The 21,290-nt window shown below is 40.2% G+C and overlaps 1 long non-coding RNA gene and 1 other non-coding gene across 2 annotated transcripts in view; both read right to left on the bottom strand.

The window, feature by feature from the left end:
• LOC140615383 (uncharacterized) overlaps positions 1–10,526 on the bottom strand; it is a 78,221-nt gene extending 67,695 nt beyond the window's left edge. Inside the window, exons 1-2 of the long non-coding RNA XR_012016054.1 lie at positions 10,355–10,526; positions 6,405–6,501 (exon numbers count right to left, since the gene is read on the bottom strand). This is a non-coding gene — a long non-coding RNA (uncharacterized lncRNA). The remainder of the gene's footprint in view (positions 1–6,404; positions 6,502–10,354) is intronic.
• LOC140615672 (U6 spliceosomal RNA) lies at positions 1,221–1,324 on the bottom strand. The gene has a single exon (XR_012016155.1). It is a non-coding gene; the product is annotated as a U6 spliceosomal RNA (small nuclear RNA).
• Positions 10,527–21,290: the final 10,764 nt, after the last annotated feature.

The following is a 21,290-nucleotide window of genomic DNA, read 5'->3' as shown; positions in this document are numbered from 1 at the left end:
GGGAGAGGAGTAGGAGATGAGGTTAGTGGTCCAACAGCCTGTAAGACAAGGAAAGACCTGTGGCCAAGAATAAGAATGTGACTTTTCTCCAGAAAGAGATGGGGAGCCCTGGAGCATTTTAAGCAAGACAGTGGCATGATCCACTGTTTGGAGAGTGATTTTGACCTGATTGCAGGGAGTTTCTTCAATGAGCAGCACCTTAGCTTCAGTTCTCAGCTTGAGGCAAAGGTTTCTTTAGCACAAGGCCCCTCGGGCAGAGGCAGAGAGCTGGAATAGCTGGTCCCTGACATCTCTGTGAGAACTCCAGTTCCTTGGAGCACCTGCGCAGCCCAGGTGGTGAAGCAGCTGACCCTTGATTTCGGCTGAGGTCATGATCTCCCACGCCTGGGATTGAACCCTGAGTCCCTGGAGTCCATGCTCAGCAGGGACTCTGCTTGAGGATTTTCTCTTTCCCTTCCTCTGCCTCTCCCTCTGCTCTCTCTCTCAAATAAATCTTTCTTTAAAAAAAAAAAAGAAGAAGAAATTCAGTTTCTAGAGCATGTTAATCCATTCAAATTAATAAAGACAGGGAAAGAGGAAGCAGTAAGTCTGTTTTACAGGACAATATTAAAGAGAACTGAAGACAAATACCCAGGGTAAGTAAAAGAAAGCAAGCTCTCAATGCCAAAAAATCAGCCAGGTTTTCACTCAGGGAAAACGAATAATGTCCTATGATCATTGAATATAGTCAAACAGAAAACCTCTGTTATATGTGTCGATAATTGGCTGTAGTTAACTGTAAAGCTTTGGATTTCTTATAAAAGTCCCCGTTGTAAGTATTCAGCTTCGTGGCCATGTGCCCATCTCTATATCCTGTGGGGTTTTTTTGTGTTGTTTTGTTTTTTGGAAATGTATTTACCATAATTCTAATCCCAACTTTGTTTCTAGTTTCATCTGGCCTTGTGTAAATCCTTTAAGTCTCGAGTTTATTATAGTGGACAGAATTGGATTTGCAATTACATAGGTCTGTATTTTTTTAAATCCTAGTGTAATTAACATACAGCATTTTATTAGTTTCAGGCGTAAATGTAGTGATTCAACCATTCTGTGCGTCAGTGCTCCTCACCATAAGTGTATTCTTAATCCCCTTCACTATTTCACCCTTCCCCCCACCCACTTCCCCTGTGGTAACAACCAGTTTATTCTCTATAGTTAAGAGACTGGTTTTTTGTTTGTTTGTCAAAAATATGGAATGCTTCATGAGTTTGCATGTCATCCTTGTGCAGGAGCCATGCTAATCTTCTCTATAGTGTTTCCAATTTCAGAATTTAGCATCTGTGCTGCAGAAGTGAGCATGATAGCTCTCTGTTTTTTGTCCCAAATTCTTTCAGTGGACATTTGGGACAAAATGTAAAGTTATAAACTTTTCAACCCTAATTTCTGCTTCTATTGAGCAGGTCACTATGAAGGTCAAAAAAGCTAAGTTAGGTAATATACCAGAACAGCGTCAGATGCATAGTAGGCCCTGTGTAAAAGCCAGTTGCCCTTTTCCAACTGTTTTTCCTCATTTTGAAGATGGAGAGATAGGGGAGAAGAGCAGAAGTGGCCAGCATGTGGCACCCAAGCTGCCATTTTCACTTCTTGCCTTCACGGCAAACATTCTATTTGATCACAGCCTTCTTTGTTTTGAGAACAGAAGGAGCCTCAAAATCCTCCCAACGCAAAACCTTGAGCTACTTCTACCAGCTGCATGGATGTGACATTTAAGACAAAACCTATTTGTTATCCCTTGACTGGATAATCTCTAAGGTTGTAGCTGAGACAATCCAAACCCGTAACAAATGGAACCCAATTTTCAAAATCACACAACTGAGTGGAAAGCAAATTTTTGCAAGCTTAGAAGATACAAGCAATAAGCTGTAGAATGGGATAGGCTGCTGATGGAGGCTTTCAGGAAACCCTGAGAGTGGAGATGAGCTTGGAATGGGTCATTGTGGTAGCAGAATTAAAAGCCCACACAGCTGTCTATATCTCAAACCCTGGTAAGCCATTAAATTTAACAGCAATCGGAAATTAATACAGGCCTTTAAAGAAGTGCTTGGATAGACAATAAAAGAGGGACAATTTGAGTGAGTAGTAGATGATAAGCAGGCTAATATGTGAGAATGAACCAAGCCTACCATGGGAAGTATGATCCTGACCAGTTTGAAGAGGTGGGATAGGCTCCTGACCAGAAGGGACACAGCTCAAGAGTTAAGCCTTGGACAGGCTTGATAGCTTGCATTTGAATCGTACCCTTGGTCCAGTTATTTAACTTCTCTAGCATTACGATGTTATCTGTAAACATAAAAATAACAGTATTGCCTATTTCATTGGGTTAAATGAGATTGTAGATATAGTGTCTAGTACTGAATAGTGCTCCATAATGGAAAGTGCTATTTCTTTTTTATGAATAGAAGACAAAGGTGAATTGCTACTACATTAGATTATTTAAAAAAAACTGAATACCAGAGTGAGATTAGGAAGCTTTATTTCTAAGACATTGATCACATGACCACCAGAAGATCTTGAACAGGGAACTCAAAAACACAAAAAGACTCCTGTGGTAAATTAATATGGCAAAGACAAAAGACAGGAAAACTATCCATTTAAGGGAAAATTTCAAGGATAGAGGTTGATCTTCACATTAGTATAGGAAAAAGGCACACATTGCTCAAGCATGCTGGCCAACTTTAATGGTTTATTATAGAGGTAGAATGTAGTGGAAACATACCCAGGCTGGTAGTTCAGAGAAAAAGTTTCTTTCTTCTCCGGCTGTGTCAGCCCCTCGTTACCACTTTGAGCAAGCCCCTAGTGTATATGGTTTAGGGTCCCCACTGGTGTGTATATGGTTTAGGGTCCCCACTGGTGAACTCAAGCCCTCGTGGCTCAGCATTTGCTGAGGCTGTGCTATTTCCCAGTCACATTTCCCTTGGGCCTATCTTTTCTGTGAGCCTGAGGTCAAATGATTTATCTTCAGAAAACTACAAAAACCAAAGAGGACTCCTGAAAAGCAAATTAGTCCTAATTGCTATGAATCTCAGTAACTGTCTAAAACACTGTGCTTGCCAAATAATTAGATTTTTTTACAAGGAGGTGAAGTGTAGCTATAGGACATTCAAAAGATATAGATTAACATGAAAATATTATATTTTGTATCCAATTACATTGCTTCTATCCATAGTAAGCATCTCCTTTGTGGCATCTTTTGGACAGGGCCCTTTGCCCTAAAACAAGCCAGGGAAAGCAAACAGCTTTTCCCCCCATGTACTGCTAGTCAACCAGGATGGCACAGCCAGGTATACAAACCATAAATAGGTTTTCCCCTCACGAATTATTAGTTCAACAGAACTACCTTATTGAGGAGAAAAATCTCTGATAAGAATCGTCCAAGTAGCATGTGAAAAACAGCAAAACATTAAAAAAAAAAAAAACACTTAGAATAGTTTTAGGTTAAATGTTTTCCAATGATAAGTGAGAATAGAATGCTTCCTGCCTTTAGCCAGGAACTGAGGGCCTAACCTACACTTTGGTACGGAGTGCGATATTGGCAGTAATTTGAAGCAAAGTGCTATCATCAATAGTCAAGTGTCAACAGTTAGGACACCTTTGATGCTACAGGAAACCATTTAAACCCCTTATTTTTAGAAGAGTAAATAAATACAGCAACAAACAGGGAAGACTGTAGACACTCACAGTTGTTATTTGCATTGTCCAGGCATCAGCAGATCCCCCAACATTTTGAATCTACCTCACTTTAATATCTAAATAAAAGAGCCCCATACTCCAGTCTCCCCAAATGTGAGAAGTTAAATGCCCTACCGGGTGCCTGAGAATTCCTGGAATTGGGAGAGGAGGCAGGTTGTCTACTGCCCCAAGGATTGGTCCAGCTCCCGGCTCAGTTTTGACCTCTCTCAGATGGACCCTGATACCCTGCCAAGATCTGGAGCTGTTCCAACTCTCAATTTGATCTGCTTTGCTTCAAAACTTAAGCATATTGCCCCTCTCCCACACCATACTTTCTCCATATTAGTTACATAAGATGTCTAAGCCAAGTTAATGGAAGACGGAGGGAAGGCAAAGCACAATCACAGACTCAATCAGAAAACACCTTAAAACTGAACATCAGCCATCTGTGAGGTGGAAGTTGGCAGTGACCAACCTCTGTGGGCTATGGCTTCTCACCATGTTGCCGAGGCCTCACTTCACCCTCTCGGAAAACCCATCCTTGAATGCCTTCTTCTGTGAAAGTCCAGAAACATTGCTTCTATTTTCTTTGTTCATGAAAGAGAAACTTAAAAATCCTAGTAGTTCATTGTAGAGAGCCATTTGACTCCTCTAACCAAAACTGCATGTGCAAGAGCAGCCATTACATCAAACGCATGCTCAGGCAATGACTTTTCTCAAACTGAAGGGCCATCTAAAGGAGGCTTGAGCCTCCGCACAAAGCAACCAGCAGCATGGAGGTTGAGTATTCAGGACATGCTTTAGGATTAGGTTCATGGGCACAAGTTTACCTGGCCTGTGTGTTGAGTGTGGGGAACGTGGGTAGAGAGTGGGAGTGTGGAGGATATAAAACTCTCTTCTGTCTCTGAGCAGACCCCAGAAATACAGGGTCTTTTTGTTCTTGCTGTCACCGCTTTCATTCTCTTCCTCACCTCCTCTTTCCCTTGCATCTCTTCCTCCTCCTATCCTTCCTTTCTTCTTTACCGCCTTCCTTCTACTCCTCTTGTATACTTCCTCTTCTTGTTGTATTAAGTTTTGACAAAATCATTCCAAAACTGAACAATTTATTTTACTAAAGAAAACCCAGAATCTCTGATCTTCAGAGTTCTCTGTAAGAAGGCCTAGCCTGCCTTACTTCCCAGTTAACCCCTTTGTGTAGCATGTGTTTTAGCAAAATGGCACCATTTACAGATCCCTGACCTCTCCCTGCAGTGGAGGCCTTGCTTGGTCTATTTATACCTACATAAGTCAGCATCTCTAGAGAAACAGAACCAGTAGGAGGGAGAGAGAGAAAGAGATTGAGAGAGAATACACACATACACACACACATCACAGAGGTGATTAGATAGATGATGATAGATGATAGATAGATGATAGATAGATAAATGGGCTCATGCCATTATGGAGGCTGAGAAGTCCCACGATCTGCCGTCTGCAAGCTGGAGACCTCTGAAAGTTGGTGGTGTAATTCAGAGTTGAAGGCTGGAGAACCAGAGGAGCCTGTGACATACATTCCATTTGAGAAGATGTGATTTCCTGCCTCAATTAGTGAGGTAGGAAAAAAAGAGAGGAGGGTAAATCCCTTTTCCTCCACTTTTTGTTTTATTGAGACCCTCAATGGATAGGATGGGCCTCTTGTGTTGGGGAGGGCAATCTACTTTGGGGGTGTCCACCAATTCAAATGCTAATCTCATCCAGAAACACCCTCACAGACAGACCCACCCACGATGTTTAATTTGAGAACCTCTAGCTACTCAGATTGGCACGTAAATTAACCATCACAACCCCGGTTCCATAGTTCAAACCCAATCCACTCTTGAAAGTTCAATTTAGGGGCACCCGGGTGCTCAGTCAGTTAAGTGTCTGCCTTCAGCTCAGGTCATGATCCCGGGGTCCTGGGCTGGAGCCCTGCCTCAGATTCTTCTCAGAGAGGAGCCTGCTTTTCCTTCTCCTCCCCACTCATGCTCTCTCACTATCTCTGTCTCTCTCTTTCTCAAATAAACTCTTAAAAAAAAAGTGCAACTTAGTATTACATTTCTCATTATTCAAGTATCGATAATATTCCTACCCTGACCACCTTTCAGGCTCCCAAGAGGTTCGGCCTCCAAAATGGAGATGGCAATACTTACGATCCGTGTTCCAATTCTGCTACTTTGAGTCAGATTAGAGGATCAGAAAGAGATGTATTTGAATTCCAGGCCTTCTCCTTCTCAGTATTTATTTATCTGTTTGTTTGCTTCACCTTGGGCTATTTTATCCCCCTGTGCCTCATTTTGCTCATCTGTAAATGGGAACAAAATAATACCTCAAGAGTTGTTGAGGGGATAAATAAAAGAACATCCATACATTCCTTAGCACAGTACCTGGAGCACAAAAAGAGCTCCATTAGCATTAGCTATGCTGCACTCTTTCCTAACATTTGAATAAGACTCCATGGTTTGAAGACACTCTCCTGGACTTACAAGCCCAAAACACCCCATGAAATAGGGAGGACAAATTTTTATGCATATTTTACAAATAAAGAAATACGGTCTTCAAGAAAATGAGCACCTTTAACTGGATTCTAGCAAAAATTAAAGGCCAAGCTGACTGTCGGCTTCATCTGTTTTTGACGCTGCGTTTAGTTACAGGTAATTTAGTTACAGATAAATTGCACTCACCTGAGCAAGACCTTTGTTCTTTAAGGAGCCTCTCACAGAAATGTTCTAGAAATAGAAAGTGTGGGCTGCGTGGACCCCGTTGCCACTGTTCAGGAGACTAAAATAGGGGTGGGAGGAAGAAAGAAGGTTGCGTGTTGGGTTGTAAATTCCCCAGGGGAGAAATAATTGAAGAACTGTTTATGATAGAAAACTATAATTAGGAGTAATGGGATGAAATTAAGGAGAGGGAAATAACAAGTTTATAATAAGGTTCCAGTATGAGGTATTCAAATTTAATTGTGTTTTTTAAGTAATGTCAGACTCCCAGATGCTGTAGCGATGAAGACTGTATACAAATGGGTGCATAAATAAATGACTTTATAATCCACACAATCAAACTAGTGTGCCTTATAGGCCAAGATGCCATTTTGCAATTGCACATTTAGAATTGGCACAGCAATATGCAAAAAAAAAAAATCTTTTATTGGGCTGAGAATTTGATTGTTTCCTATGTTTTATAACCTTGCAACTTACTAAGAGGAATGGATAAATCCTACCTCCTCTACCAAAAAAAAAAAAAAGAAAGAAAGAAAAAAAAACAAAACAAAACAAAACCCAGGCTCTTTAGCTTATTAGATCTGCATATATTGCGATCTGTTTCTGATTTGAAGCACCACACACTAGGAGGTTAATTTAACCAATAGAATATTACAATCAACCACTTCAGTGGCATTGCTCAGATCCCCAGAGACCTAAGGAGCGAAGGGGAAAAACGTTCATACTAATTTTTACGTCTCCCACACTGCTACGAAGACACAGTTAATAAAGTCATTCAGAACGAGTGCTGCAGGAATTATGGGAACTTGAAGAGGAGGCCCTGCTTTTTCTGTTATTGGCTTCCCTGTGGAATCAAATTTTTTGGAATTCTTTGCTTTAAGGTCATTATTTTTCATTAGGCAAGCTGCTGCTCTTATCCAAAAGTTAATAGTGGGAATATGTCTGCCTGACACAACAAATACTGCCATAGTTCCACAGTTATTAATGCCACTAACAATTCAGGGTAAAATAAATGACTTGCACTGTGGTATTTGGCATTCACACAATAGCGGGGAACTTGCTGCTGCTCTGTCTTCTGAAAAGAGAACACACACACACACGGGTGCATGCATGCACACCCTAAACCCATAATAGTCACTTGCTGATGGCCACCAAATATATCATGGCAACTAAATGGAATTTTATAAGTGTAGGGTGTCCACGTGTGATTCAGGATATAAGAAGGGAAATTCTGATAGAAAGCACTGGCCAGGGAATTTGAAGGGCTTAAAGCAGCCTTGGCAGTCCTGTTGCACTCCTCCAGATGGGGAAGGACATATGCAAAAACCTCACTAAAATATTTGCACAATTCCTGCCGCCTGTACATTCCCAGTGGGAACTGGTCAGTCGGTCACTGGTTTGAATGCTAATGTGGGTCCTGGCCCCATGCACAGTCACAGGATGTGGCCTTTCTTAGAGATTTATGAGCTGCATTGGCATGGTATAGTCTCCATGAAGCACTGTAATCCATGGACACAACGTTTCTCAAAATTATTTGTGCATTGAACCCTTTCTTTTCAAATCGCTAATCAACATTTTGCATACCAGCATTTAATGAATATTAGTTTGGAAACAAGATCTTAATCCTCCTGCTCCCTTATACACATAAACCCACATGGGGAATTTTCATGATCCAATAGAAGTAAGGCTGTTGCCCATAGCTTTCCTACTGACCAAACTGAGATGCTCCAAAGTTGGAGAACTATGGCCCCCTAAGAACCCTTTTGCTGTGCATTCTTCCTCTGAACACCAGTCTGGAGACTTTGCTGGACTCCTTTGGCTTTGTTGGATTTCTCTTCTTATTCTACCCCAGCAAAGCTCATTGTATCCAATTAATTTCCAAACTCCACTGCAGCTGAGGCATTTTCTCTCCCCCACCTATCATCACAACCAGGCCAACTAATACGACACGTGCAAACCTTCTTGAGAGAAGCAGTCATTGCTGTATCAAGCTCAGCACCCTTCATGAGGTCAACGCTTACTGACTGAGGCTAAATTAAGTGAAAATCACCAGACTCTTCACAGATTCATTCAGTTGTCTAGAATAGTGGCCAAAGACTTTCTGACCAGTGTTTTCAAGGCTTATCACTGTTCTCCCAATTCCTAATTGCTCATGTTCATCATCAATAAGCATTTGTTCAGCAACCACATGAGTGCTTCACAGGGCAAGTTTAAGTGACTTATTCCCTGCCCTTTGAGAGCAGACAGTCTCCATTTCTTTTCCTCATAAGAGTACATAACTTAATTCAGTTACTAGAATGTGACAAATTGCTACCATAACTTATATATCTTTTCATATTCAGTAGTTCGTCTTGTCTCATACTCTATCAGGTTCCCGGGCAGATCAGCCCTTATTCCATGCAGACTAAATACATCTATGAACCAGACTGTTCAAAGCATGGATTAGCTGCTTTCCTTTTCTGTAACTAAAGGTTGCACTCCAATCTGCTGGCCCACCTTTGACACTGGATGGCTTCCTGAGTCCTCATCCTATCGCATGGGTTCTGCACTGTATCAGAGATTGGGAATCATGACTCATAGGAGATCGGGAGCGAGAGGATCTTAGAGGTTTCTAGTAATAGAATAGTTGTAATACCAATGGTTAAGACTTTCACTACATTATCTTGGCATAAGCCTCTGAAATTAGGAAGTATGTTCTCATTGTTTCGACCAGTCTGTGTGATTGGCAGAAAATAAACACAGGGAAACACAGTGATTTGCTCAAGATCACACAGCACCAGGATTTGGCACTGATCTTTTGCCTCTGAGTCCAGCATTCTACCTCTAGTATCTGAAGAGGATGAAGGGGGAGAGGGAAAAAGAGGAAGCAAAGGAGAAAGGGGAGAGGGGAGGAGGAGTTAAGAGAAGAAAAGATAAAAGGAGAGAAGTACTTGGCCCGAAGAATGTGCTTAACAAATACTTTTGAATGAATGATAATATTTCTTATATGCAAATAAACTCTTTGTGCTTTAGTTTCCTCATAATTAAAATGGATAATATTCTCTTACCATAATTAAAATGGATAAATTCTCTTACATGTGGTGAAGATGAAGTGAATTGCTATCCAACAATTAACATATGTGTATGTGTGCAAATACACATATATTCTTAGCATAGTGCTCCGTAGATAGCAAGGACTCCAATCATGTCACTCATTATTAAATGCACAGTACTATACAGGTCATAAAAGTTTTGAAAAAAATTATCATAATTAACCTTTAAAATAACTTTTCAAAAATTGATGATTATATCTTCATTTTATAGATGAGCAAAGGGAAACAGAGTGTGACAGTATTCAGGAGGTGGGAGCCCCTCTCCCCCGTCTCCCCCTCAAGCTACCACCTTCAACTAGCCACAATGGGAATGAAGACTTCACAGACTAAGTGGCTGTGTCCATGATCACACAGTTAATTTAGGTGCAGAATGGTGGGTCTATATGTGCCAAACTCAGGACACACTTTGGATATGGAGACATCTTTATTTTGTCTTTATCTAAACTGTCAGCTTGTTATCTTGAAATATATCTTTCTCTTGATGAGAACAGTTCAAAAAGAAAAAAAAATCTGCTAAGCAAATCATCTAGTTAATTAAGCTCTAGCTAACTAAGATTTTACTTGCTAATTAAACCTTCATATTAGAAACTTTTATAAACATGGACTCTAAGGCAGAGAGACACGCTAGGGAGGAACAGGTTAACCAGCCTGAATCTTCACTGCATTTGTAACTCAAACACTGGTTAAAATAGGGAGCTTCTCCATCCTCAATCTGGAGCTTTGTCTCTTTTTTCCTCCTCTTCCTTCCCTATTTTGTTACTTAAAAAAAATACCAATATGCCTTCTCAAGGCAGTTGGATCATAAGCCAAGCTAATTCTCACCAAGAGGGAACACAATGAGCTGCGCTCCCCATGTTAGCACAAGCTTCAGTTAGGCCACTGCAGATGACTGTCTCCAGCACTTTCCGTCTTGGATGGGTTGATCAGGTGTGCTATGCTGAGCACGTCTCTCCTGGAGCAGGACGCACTTCCCAAAGTATCAACTGGCAGTTTGCTCACTGGTCAGAATCTTCATTAAATCAGTTATAGTGTGACCACAGTGTCATTACTTGAAATTAGAAAGGACTGACTTAAGTTTTGAACCCACTGTTTACTTACTACATCTTTCTTCCTCGAAGAGTCAGTTAAAGCTTTTGCATCTCAGTTTCCCTATCCAAAAACTGGGATAATAATATTTACCTCTGCGGTTGGTTGGAGAATGAGATAAGCTCGTGGATTAATCATACTTACTCAGCCTAAAATCCTGCTATTCACTATTCATGAATAGGTACTGCATGTTGAATAGCTATTTTCGACTGTGAGGCATCAGGCATAAATTAAATCTAGTCCCTCACTTTTCAAGTCCTCAGAGCCTGAACCAGTCTAATGAACTCTGCTGCCAAAGGCTAGTGACCTCCTTCTTAAGGTCTGAGAGGAGCAATGTGTCAAAGGATTTAGGGAGATTTCACTTAGCCTTACAATGAGATGAAAACCAAGCTCTCCCAAGTCAGTTCTGAGCCCTGTCAACATCTCTGCCTTTGTCTCTCTGCTAATTTTGTCCTGCTGGCCTGGACTAATACTACAAGGCATTTAGCTGTGTTAATTAAAAATACCAGCCAAGCAAGATGCTTAAGGATGTTTCTGCCAAAGGCAGTCTCCAGTTTTAAACAGCCAGATTGATTTAAGAGTTTTTAACCAACTGCTCTATAAATTTCCTGGCCAACAACTTGGCATCATGGAACAGTAAGTGGGGGCTGGAAGGCCCATGGTTTGTAGGCTCTTGCCGTATGAAAGAGCCTCAGGGAGGAAGTGAGAATAAAGCTTATCCTCAGGAGAGTGGGAGAGAGTCTGGAAAACTATTGGATAATGAAGGGAAAGTAAGAATGCTACTTCAGATCCAGGTGCAGAATGATTAGCTGCTGCAACTTACTTTGGTCAGAACATTGGAAGGTGCTGGAGCAGTACTCAGTACTGCAAAGTTTCAGTAGACCAGGCTAGCTGTTGGACCCATAGAAATGAGGGCACTGCCTGGCAGTGTTTGTTTACAAAAGTCAGGCTTACTGGCTATCGGAAAAGGAATAGAAGATGAGATTCTGTGGTTTTTGATCTAGACAAAATAAACCACTTCAGTGCCCCATAGTCCAGATGGTGAGCCATGGTGAGAGCACACACCATGAGCAAGGCACATGCTAAGGCTTCAGGAAGCAGATGGTAACTGTGTGGATCCAAACAATGTGCCCATAGCCAGTCAATATCCAATAAGTAGATGACAAGGGGGTGGAATCTGCTCTCCTCCTCCTCCAACCCCCCAATGGGCTAAGTTTAGGCAGTGTGTCAGGGTCTAAGCGGGGCTTGATTGGATTTACAGATGCTTCTGAATGTTCTGAAACGTGGGGACTTTCTCTTTGTTTTCTAGAATTATAATCTAGATTTTGCCTACATTTTTCAACACTTGAAATGAAGACACAAAGTTTCTAATATGTTGCTTATCAGCCTTGATTTGGCACCTAGGAAGTTCATTAAAAAACATTCCTGGGACGCCTGGGTGGCTCAGTGGTTGAGTATCTGCCTTTAGTTCAGAGTGTGATACGGGGTGCTGGGATGGAGTCTTGCATCGGGTTCCACCGCGAGGAGCCTGCTTCTCCCCCTGCCTGTGTCTCTGTCTCTCTCTGTGTGTCTCTTATGAATGACCTACCCAGGTGTCCTAGGGGTCTGCATTCTTAACAAGCTACTAGATGATGCTGATGCTACTTACCCAGGGACCACATGTTGAGTAGCAAGGGTCTGGTAATTCAGATTTTACTGGTATATGGTAGACCTGGGCTTTTCTTATGTTTACAGAGCTTACAGGTGATGATAACATGATGATACTGTGCAGCCAGGGCCTAGAGCCATTGTTCTTGGGATCATATGAACATAATTTGTCCAATTGGCTGTCACCTTAGAAAACAGAATCAAATCTCTGGAGAAGTGATTCAGGAGTTCTCGTGGTGAGTTCTCGTGGCAATGAAGACAATAGCAGATAACAGGAAGAAGTTTGGCTGCTAATAGCCTGTGCATGAAATACCCCTGTTTAGTTTCTGAATGTTTATGGGCCAGAACTTTAGTCTTACCTGTTCCTTTTTTTATAGCCTGGGTTCTTCTTCTCCTTCTTTTTCAACCTATGGTATTTGATGTGTTTTTTTTTGTTGTTGTTGTTTTGTTTTTTTGTTTTTTTGTTTTGCCTTGTCTGACTATGCTGAGCTTGACTTCACTTAAATTTAATAACTATCAGCCCCTCTTTTGTCAGAATTAATTCATGGCCCGGACCCCAAAATGAAAATATGGAATGATGGAATCTTAATGTAATAGCTAGAAAGGAATCCCAAAGACTAGGGTAGCAGTAAGATGTAAAACAATCTCTACTCCCATTTCTACTTGCCCTCCCACTCTCTGATAGGCACACAGGATTATGACACAAAGCAATTATAATTAACACTTAATTGTATGAACTGAAAGAGTATTATTCCTCTGATATCCAACAGATGAAAGAAAATAAAAACCCACCTCCCCCTTAGTATCTAAGAGAAAAGCAATAGAAAAGGACAGCTCTGATGCATCATGCATTTATATCTTTGCCAAAGTTTTTCAGGTGTAACTTGGCATTATCCTATTTGGATAGGGTCTTTGGGTTGGCTGGCAGCTTTATAGAAGCTCTGAAATTTTGTAATTTAGGCATTTACTTTGATTGACCAAGTTAAGGCTGAAATGAAATGTTATGTCACCAGTCTAAGAAGTTGGAAATAGTGACAAAGATCAGGCAAATAGAGCTATAACCTTTCACCACGGTGACTGGGAAGGAACACAATATAATTGAGGTGAGCCTTGGGCAGTGTAAAGGGAGATGCCAGGATGTTAGCAAGAAGAGAATTTAATTCAATTTGAGCTCCAAGCCATTCCAAAGTGACCTTGAATCATTAGCATGCTTTCAAGTGAGTCTATTGTCACCACAAATGTAATGTATTGTCAACACATATGTGATGCATGACTTATAAGTTAAAAGAGGGAACCCCCCCTCCCCCCGCCAAAAAAAAACAGTGAATCTCCCAAAAGCTAAGTTTGAGATATTTGGGCTTAGAGAATTTAATTTATGGTTTGGAAAAGAAAAAAATCAGAATGGATTTGTGAAAGCCCTAGTGTCTTTTTGTTGTTTTATTCTTTTTGTTTGTTTGTTTGTAATCTTGATAATCTGGAATCAGCAAAAATATTTTGAGTAGTCCTAAATATGATTTCATAGTTGGACAGGACTCACTGATCATTTTTTAGTAAAGTTTGTACACATTTGTAAAAACACAACAAACCAGTGAGCGCATATGTTTATGCTGTGTCTAAAGTTAAAATGTGCCCTGAATGAATCATAAGGGATCAGAGAAGTCATATGTGCTTTCAAGAACACAATCAGCAAGAGTAGAACATTTACTCAGAAAAAAAAATCCACTTATAAAAATTACAGAGAATACACACTCTCCCTTCACATGAGATCTTTCATAGTGAATCTTTGTGAACTTTAATACGGGAACATAACATGTTCCTCCTTGTACTATGCGGAGATTTAAAATGGAATTCTCTCATTTCCTGACTTGAAAAGCACATCCCATTTTAAGCATTTTTTATTACATGTGGCGTACAACCCTTATTGAGCCCTGCCTGGCTCTGCCCTGGCTGGCTCTGAAATTTGGGGAAGGCTGTGGGGCCTGATCGGTATCCATGGAGGTGCCTCTTCCACATTCAGGGAGTCCACAGGACCACAAACACAGCTGCTCTGAGAACAACTCCAAAGAGCAGGGAGGCGCAGGGAGTTGATGATTTCACATTTCACATGGTCAGTCCAGACTTGGAGTGGCGGAGGAGCAGGATGAGAGCACAGTGCTCTACTGGATCCAGGTAAGGAAGGAAACAGAATATGTCTTTCATGGCAGCAAAGAAAATTCATTTTCTGACCTTCATGAGCTTTGAGTCTTCTTTAATTATAAAATGGGGATAATGATAGTGTCTTCCACTTAGGTGCATTATGACAATTTTTTTATAAATTTATTTTTTATTGGTGTTCAATTTGCCAACATACAGAATAACACCCGATGCTCATCCCGTCAAGTGCCCCCCTCAGTGCCCGTCACCCAGTCACCCCCACCCCCCGCTCACCTCCCCTTCCACCACCCCTAGTTCGTTTTCCAGAGTTAGGAGTCTCTCATGTTCTGTCTCCCTCCCTGATATTTCCCACTCATTTTTTCTCCTTTCCCCTTTATTCCCTTTCACTATTTTTTATATTCTCCAAATGAATGAGACCATATAATGTTTGTCCTTCTCCGATTGACTCATTTCACTCAGCATAATACCCTCCAGTTCCATCCACGTGGAAGCAAATGGTGGGTATTTGTCGTTTCTAATGGCTGAGGAATATCCTATTGTATACATTATGACAATTAAATGAGCTAGTATATGCCAAGTAAGTAGTAAAGTGCTACACGTTAAGGATTACTAATAAAATACTTGACTATCACAAAATGAACTATCGAGTGATAATTATCACCAGCCCTTCAATAGTTAACTTCTTTCTCTAGGATAAAATAAAGAAAACAACCTGAAGAAGCCAGACACCAATCCTTCCATTGCTTATGTTTCCAACTGTAATTTGTCCAAAGTCACACAATTAGTAAATGACTGGAACAAGAACTCGAATCTAGATCTATCAACCTCCATAGCCCAAGACTCTGCTCTTTCAAATTCTTATCTCTCTGCACATTGGTATTTTGTTAGAATGGAATTGGTGAAGAGTGTTTGCGAGGAGATTTAGCAGGCGTACAAGCCACTCACAGAGAGTCAGAGGAGCTCACAAGCCCAGTTCAGCAGACATCGCCTGCACTTCCCTGCAACTTCGGAAGACATGGTTAGAAGCCTGTCCCAACCATCCCAGTCAGTGAAAATGTTTTGAGAAGAGAGGAGCTAAACCCACGGTTTAGTTTTCTTACCCACTTTGCACTCTCAAAGAGGGTACCAAATATAGCAGCTCAATAAATATGGTTTAAAAACCTTAGTCTTGTCTAAATTGAGACCAATTTGTTCATTATGGGCATCAAACCTAATGAGGCAGTTAGAGGTGACTAATCCAGTGCAGAATTTTCCCTTCATGCCTCCCACTGTGGTAAAGCCCACACTGACGTCCTATAAAAGGCTGTTTTTGACAGCAGGTGTGACACAGCTGAGGCACCTGCTGAACACACCTGTACCGGCTCAGCAGAATTTGTGTGTGATGTGTCTGTACAAAGGCTGTAATGCAGGGAGGAACAGAGTGACCCCTGGATGAGCCAGTGACATTCTAACCAAGGGAGAAAATGTCAATGGAGAAAAAAAATGGCGACCAACATATTGAAGGCAAGGGTCTTCCTCCCCCAATGATGTTGGGTCATTATGACTGTTGTGTTTATAACTCTAGACTTTTTCCTAGGAGAGAGTTGACAAAGCAATGAACATAAAAATTAGAAAGTCTGGCTCTCCTTGAGGCACAAGAGTGGAAGAGATAAGGGCACAATGCATTCGTAAGAGGTGGTGTTATGATGCATGAGAAAGAATATTTGAATTGAAGGAACTTGTGGTTCTGTTCATGCTTCAAGGTAAACACAGGTATTGCACTCCTAGGCCAGAGTACCCTCTCAGTAAAGGGAATAACATCAGTTCTGAGGGTGAGGTTAACAAGGCTTACAGAACAAAGTTGCCCAGAAACTGTGTGGAAGCAGTCAACCCACTTAACATTTAATACAGGTGTCGTTACATAAGTTCCATGGAAATTAAGTACGTTAGCACTGTTTGGTGGCAAGAATATTTGTCCTGTATTTCAGATATTCCCAAGAATGCTGAGAAAGGAAAATTTACTGCGGCTTGGTAATATTCCACAAAGCTAATTACCCCAGAGAGAATTTATGAAAGACTGCATAGATTGTTGTTCTTCATGTGTTTTTGCAAATGTGAGACTTTTGCTTGCAGTATTTCTTAAGTCTCTGTGCCTTCATACATGCTATTCCCTGGGGGTGGGGGGGTGTCACTTGCCCTGGGCTCTAGATTGTCTTGAAAATGCTTACTTATCTTTTATGACTCAGCTCAATTGTCACTGTTACTGTGAAGCCTTTTATGACTGTCTTTGCAAAATGGGGCAACTGTGGCGTAATCATGGCATAGTTGGTACTCCACTGCATTTATTATTTATATACCTAGTCCCCCTGGTAGATGAGTAACTCCTTCCTCGTGTGAGGGAATGGCCTTTTTTAAATCTACAATTCCTAGAATAACTCCTGGAACTTAGATATCATGAATTGTCTGTGGAAAGAGAGGAGAGAGGGAGGGGGGGATCATAATTACCCAGCAAGGTAAGGGAACTGCATAGTGCTAGAATATAAAAACATTATGGGGAAGGAAGAAGAGCTTAAGACATAGAGTCAGAGCACATGGGCTTAAATTCCAATTTTCCCACTCACTGTCTGACCTTGGGCAAAAAGTTAACCCTCAGTCTTTTAATAAATTTACAAGGGTGTTAAGATTAAATGAAATAATATACGTGAAAGCACAGGACACATGGTAGTTCCTCAAAGATTTAATTATTGAATATTGGTTGAATAAAGTATAGACTAATTAACCTTTTAAAATTCAGAACAAAATAAAGCATGCTTGGCAAAAACTCTGACTTTTGAATTTCTGTGTTGCAAGATAATTTTCTTGTAAACATCAATCTATCTTTGTACTGCTAAAGCAATAGCAAGAGCAGATTTTCTCGTTGATAGAATGCCTCCCAAACAGCTAATGTTATACACTGACTTTTCCTGCCAGAATTAATTTTAAGAGGTGAGACATTTTTTTAAGTCTCTTTAGTCCATGAAAATATGGCGTCCTCATAAAGACGTCTAGGCTCATAAGAAAAGCAGGAGCCCGTAGTTAAGCAATTAACCATAAAAATAGAAAACTGATCAGAAGCACAATGAACTGTATTGTCAGAATGCCTTTCTACACTGCAGTAACTCATTTCATTCCTGGCTGTAATGGGCATCATGAAGAGGGGCTCATTTTTGTCAAACTACTCTTACAGCATGTTTCCTAAAGACTCCTGTGGTCAATCACTGTACTTACAACAGGAGACAGCTTCCCCTTCCCCTTTTTCCTGCACTGCCTCCAGCACCCATGCCAGGAAGATGCCAGCAGAGAAGGAGAGCAGGAAAAGGAGATACACATTTAATAGCATATTCTTATGTGGGACCTGCCACTTACTACCTCTCACCCTCACTCTCAGTTCCAATCTAGTTAACCTCTTCTTACTCCTTTATACCTTCACAATTATGCTTAGCTTCTTGCTCTGCACACTTGGTAACACTATTCTCTCTCCTCTCTCTCTCTCTCTCTCTCTCTCTGATGTTCTCTATTCTCTTCATTCCTACCCATCCTTCAAGAACCTTCCCAAGCTTTACCATGATGTGGAGCCTCTTCCAATGACTATAGCCTGCATCTTGTACTCCCTCCCTAAAACTTTGTCCTGAATTTCCATTCATATCCAACAATCAACAGAATAATCAAGCCAATCCTGTTCTTTTATCATTCTTACTATGTCCTATACTATATCCTTCCATAGCAAATCTGCTGCGGATTATCCTGTCCTTTATGCTGTTTGTGTACTCTAAGAAAAATTTCATTTCAGCACATGGGTAGGCTCTCAGAAAATGATTGATTTTTCACTGGGATTGGAGAATCTTCCATCACTCCCCTGTGAAGGATCAATAACTATCTTTGACCAGAGATAGACCTCACATGAATACAAATGTACTATATACCTACAGAAATTTGCCACAAGAAGAGCAAAGCATAGGTTATAGAATGTCTATGTTCAAATCTACATTCTGTCATTTACTAGATTTGTAGGCTTGAAAAAATTACTATTAACTTTGGTTTTCCTGTCTTAAATGAGAAAATAATACCTCCCAAGAAGATTTCCATCACTGTGCAATGATGATATAATAGTACCTTCCTCATAAATTTAATGGTGAGGATTTAATGAGAAAATAGAATAAAATGAAAGATTTCAGAGTTGTGTTGGGCACATAGTAGGTCTTCAATACTTTTGTTATTATTATTATGGTTAATAACTGTGTAATATGAGAAAACCACCTAACATACTACTTGACACATGATAGATCCTCCCTGAATGGCAATTCCCCATCTTCTTCTGCTTTCTTCCTAAAAAATGTTCCCTTTCCTTCTAAAATTTGAGAACTCCAGCAGGTTTTCACAGTTAATTTGTGAGTGACTTACACTCAATATTTCCACATCATTTTCTCAGCAGGAAAATAGCATTATTGACCTTTCTTAATAAGCTGAAGGACTAATTCTACAATGCTGGGGAAAAATGGCATGCCAAATGAGGTCCATCCATTTGTTCTATAATGCTGATGGAGGAAGTAATACCAGACATCATTCCAACTGGAAACATAGCAGTGAATGAGACAAACAAACATCCCATAGGTATTAAGTTAGTGTTTTAGTAGGCAAAAAAACCAATTACTAAATAATGAGGAGGAGAAGAATTTCTGATATTGACAACAATAATAAGGAAGAGAAACAAGGCAATGTGACCTTGTGTGACTAGAGAGGATAGGGTAAACACAATATGGTGATCATGGAAGCCCTTTCTGGGAAGGTGACTTTGAACCTGAATGATGAGATGGATATATACATGCAAGAACATAAGGAAATAGTGGCTCAGAAGGAGGGAACAAAACCTGGAGGCAGGAAAAATGTTGAGGTCAGCATCATTGGTATAATGATAAGGAAAAAGTCAAAGATGACAATGATTACACTTCATGGATATATAAGGTTTAGGTATTTTTTTTCCTCAAGCTTTGAATTCTGGCTATGAACCTACTCATAGGCAAGGGAAGATGTTAGTTCAAACTATGCATTTTGCAAGCTCACCATTCATGGCGTGATACCAAACGATTTCTATTAGAAAGATGAACATCAATCTCTTCTTTTTATAGTCAATCTTTCTCCTTTAGGACAGAATGCTATAAGCCTTCGTTTCCTTATTCAGCAAGATTCCCCACCCAAGACCTTATTTTCTGAATTATATCAATAATCATTTTTCTATGATGGCCCATTATATTTGGGATCTAATTCAGTGGTGTTTTTACAGCTGATTAAACTTTCCACTCTGCTGTATCTTAGCTATAATATGTCAACAGTTTTGTCTACATTAATAATCTCCAAAGCATAGCTGCCATAATTAAGCATCTTGTTTTGACAGAATTGTTACAGTACTGGTACTTGGAGAAAAAAGTAAGAAGTAAAAAAGCAATTTATTTTCCTAATGTTTATGTGTGGAGTAGATGCTAAATACCTGTATATTTGATGCTCTGCAAATAAGTGGATTGGAATCGCCTGCTGTAATATTTTATGTTATCAGCACAAAGTAGCACTTATAAAATCATGATGCAATTAATTTCCCATCTGAAAAAAATAAAGAGCCATGTTCAAAGCCAAGGTCTAACAGAAATTAGTGAAAACTATAGCTATGTGACATTTATTGACTCATTAGTACACGGATGAAGAATTCAGTTAAAACAGAAGTTATGGATGACATACTATGGTAAGGTAGTGCATCAGATACTATAAGGGATTAAGAAAAAAAATTAACGATAGATTCTTCTTGCTCTGGGAGCCCAGAGTATAGAAAATGTAAGATATAAACCTGAAAGGCTATAAACTATTCACCAGAAAGTGATTTTTTATAAGAAAGGTTAAAATAAAATAGTACGGTAGTTTAGAATCAAGACTGATTAGGTTTCATAGGAAACATGGCATTTTGAACAGAACATTTATTGAAAAACTTATTTGGCTCATCATGAACAACAAAAAAAGTATAGAGAATACAGGAGAATACAGCAGGAGCAGAATACAAAGAAGAATGGAGTACTTGAAGTAGTTTTGTAGGACTATGCTGAACAACCCATTAGTAGAATAATGTGAAGTGAGTATGGGAAGGAGGGCAGAATTTTTAAAGGAGGAACTGTTAGGTGAACAAAGAGGGAGATATGTCACCAGCCTCTTGGTATGCAGTCCACAAACCTCCCCAGGTGGCAGCTTTATTCTGATAAATTTGCTTTCCTTCCTTCCTTCCTTCCTTCCTTCCTTCCTTCCTTCCTTCCTCCCTCCCTCCCTCCCTTCCTTCCTTCCTTCCTTCCTTCCTTCCTTCCTTCCTTCCTTCCTTCCTCCCTTCCTTCCTCCCTATTTCCTTTCTTATATTCATCCCTCTGATATAAACCTTTCTTTCCACCTAGGTGCTGGGGTTAAGTAAAATATGAGACAAGCATCATACTTGGTCATGGTGCCTCATTGTGCTCATTATCATTCAGATTCTAGTGAGAAATACAGAAGAAAATTTAATCTTAATGAAACCTATAGCAGTATAGTTATGATAAGCGTTATAAAGGAAAGAAAAAAGGAAGAAATTAGTGTTACCTGCCTTAGAAAGGAGAGTAAAGTATTTCTATGTGGCATTTAAGCTAAGACTTATCAAACATAGAAAACATGCTAGATTTTCAAAGAGGAGAAAGGGAAATTCCAAGAAGAGAAAATAATCTTTGCACAGTCCTTGTGCTACATAAGAATGTAGACTGTTCAGACCACTGGAACAAAACAGGACAGGCTGGAAAGAAGAGAACAGGGAAAGAGGAAGACAGGGCCAGATTATACAATACTTTAAATT

This window comes from Canis lupus, chromosome 23 (assembly GCF_048164855.1).
Source record: "Canis lupus baileyi chromosome 23, mCanLup2.hap1, whole genome shotgun sequence".
Taxonomy (NCBI): Eukaryota; Metazoa; Chordata; class Mammalia; order Carnivora; family Canidae; genus Canis; species Canis lupus.
The sequence above is the reverse complement of the archived record's forward strand: the minus strand, read 5'-3'. Positions and strand labels throughout refer to the sequence as shown.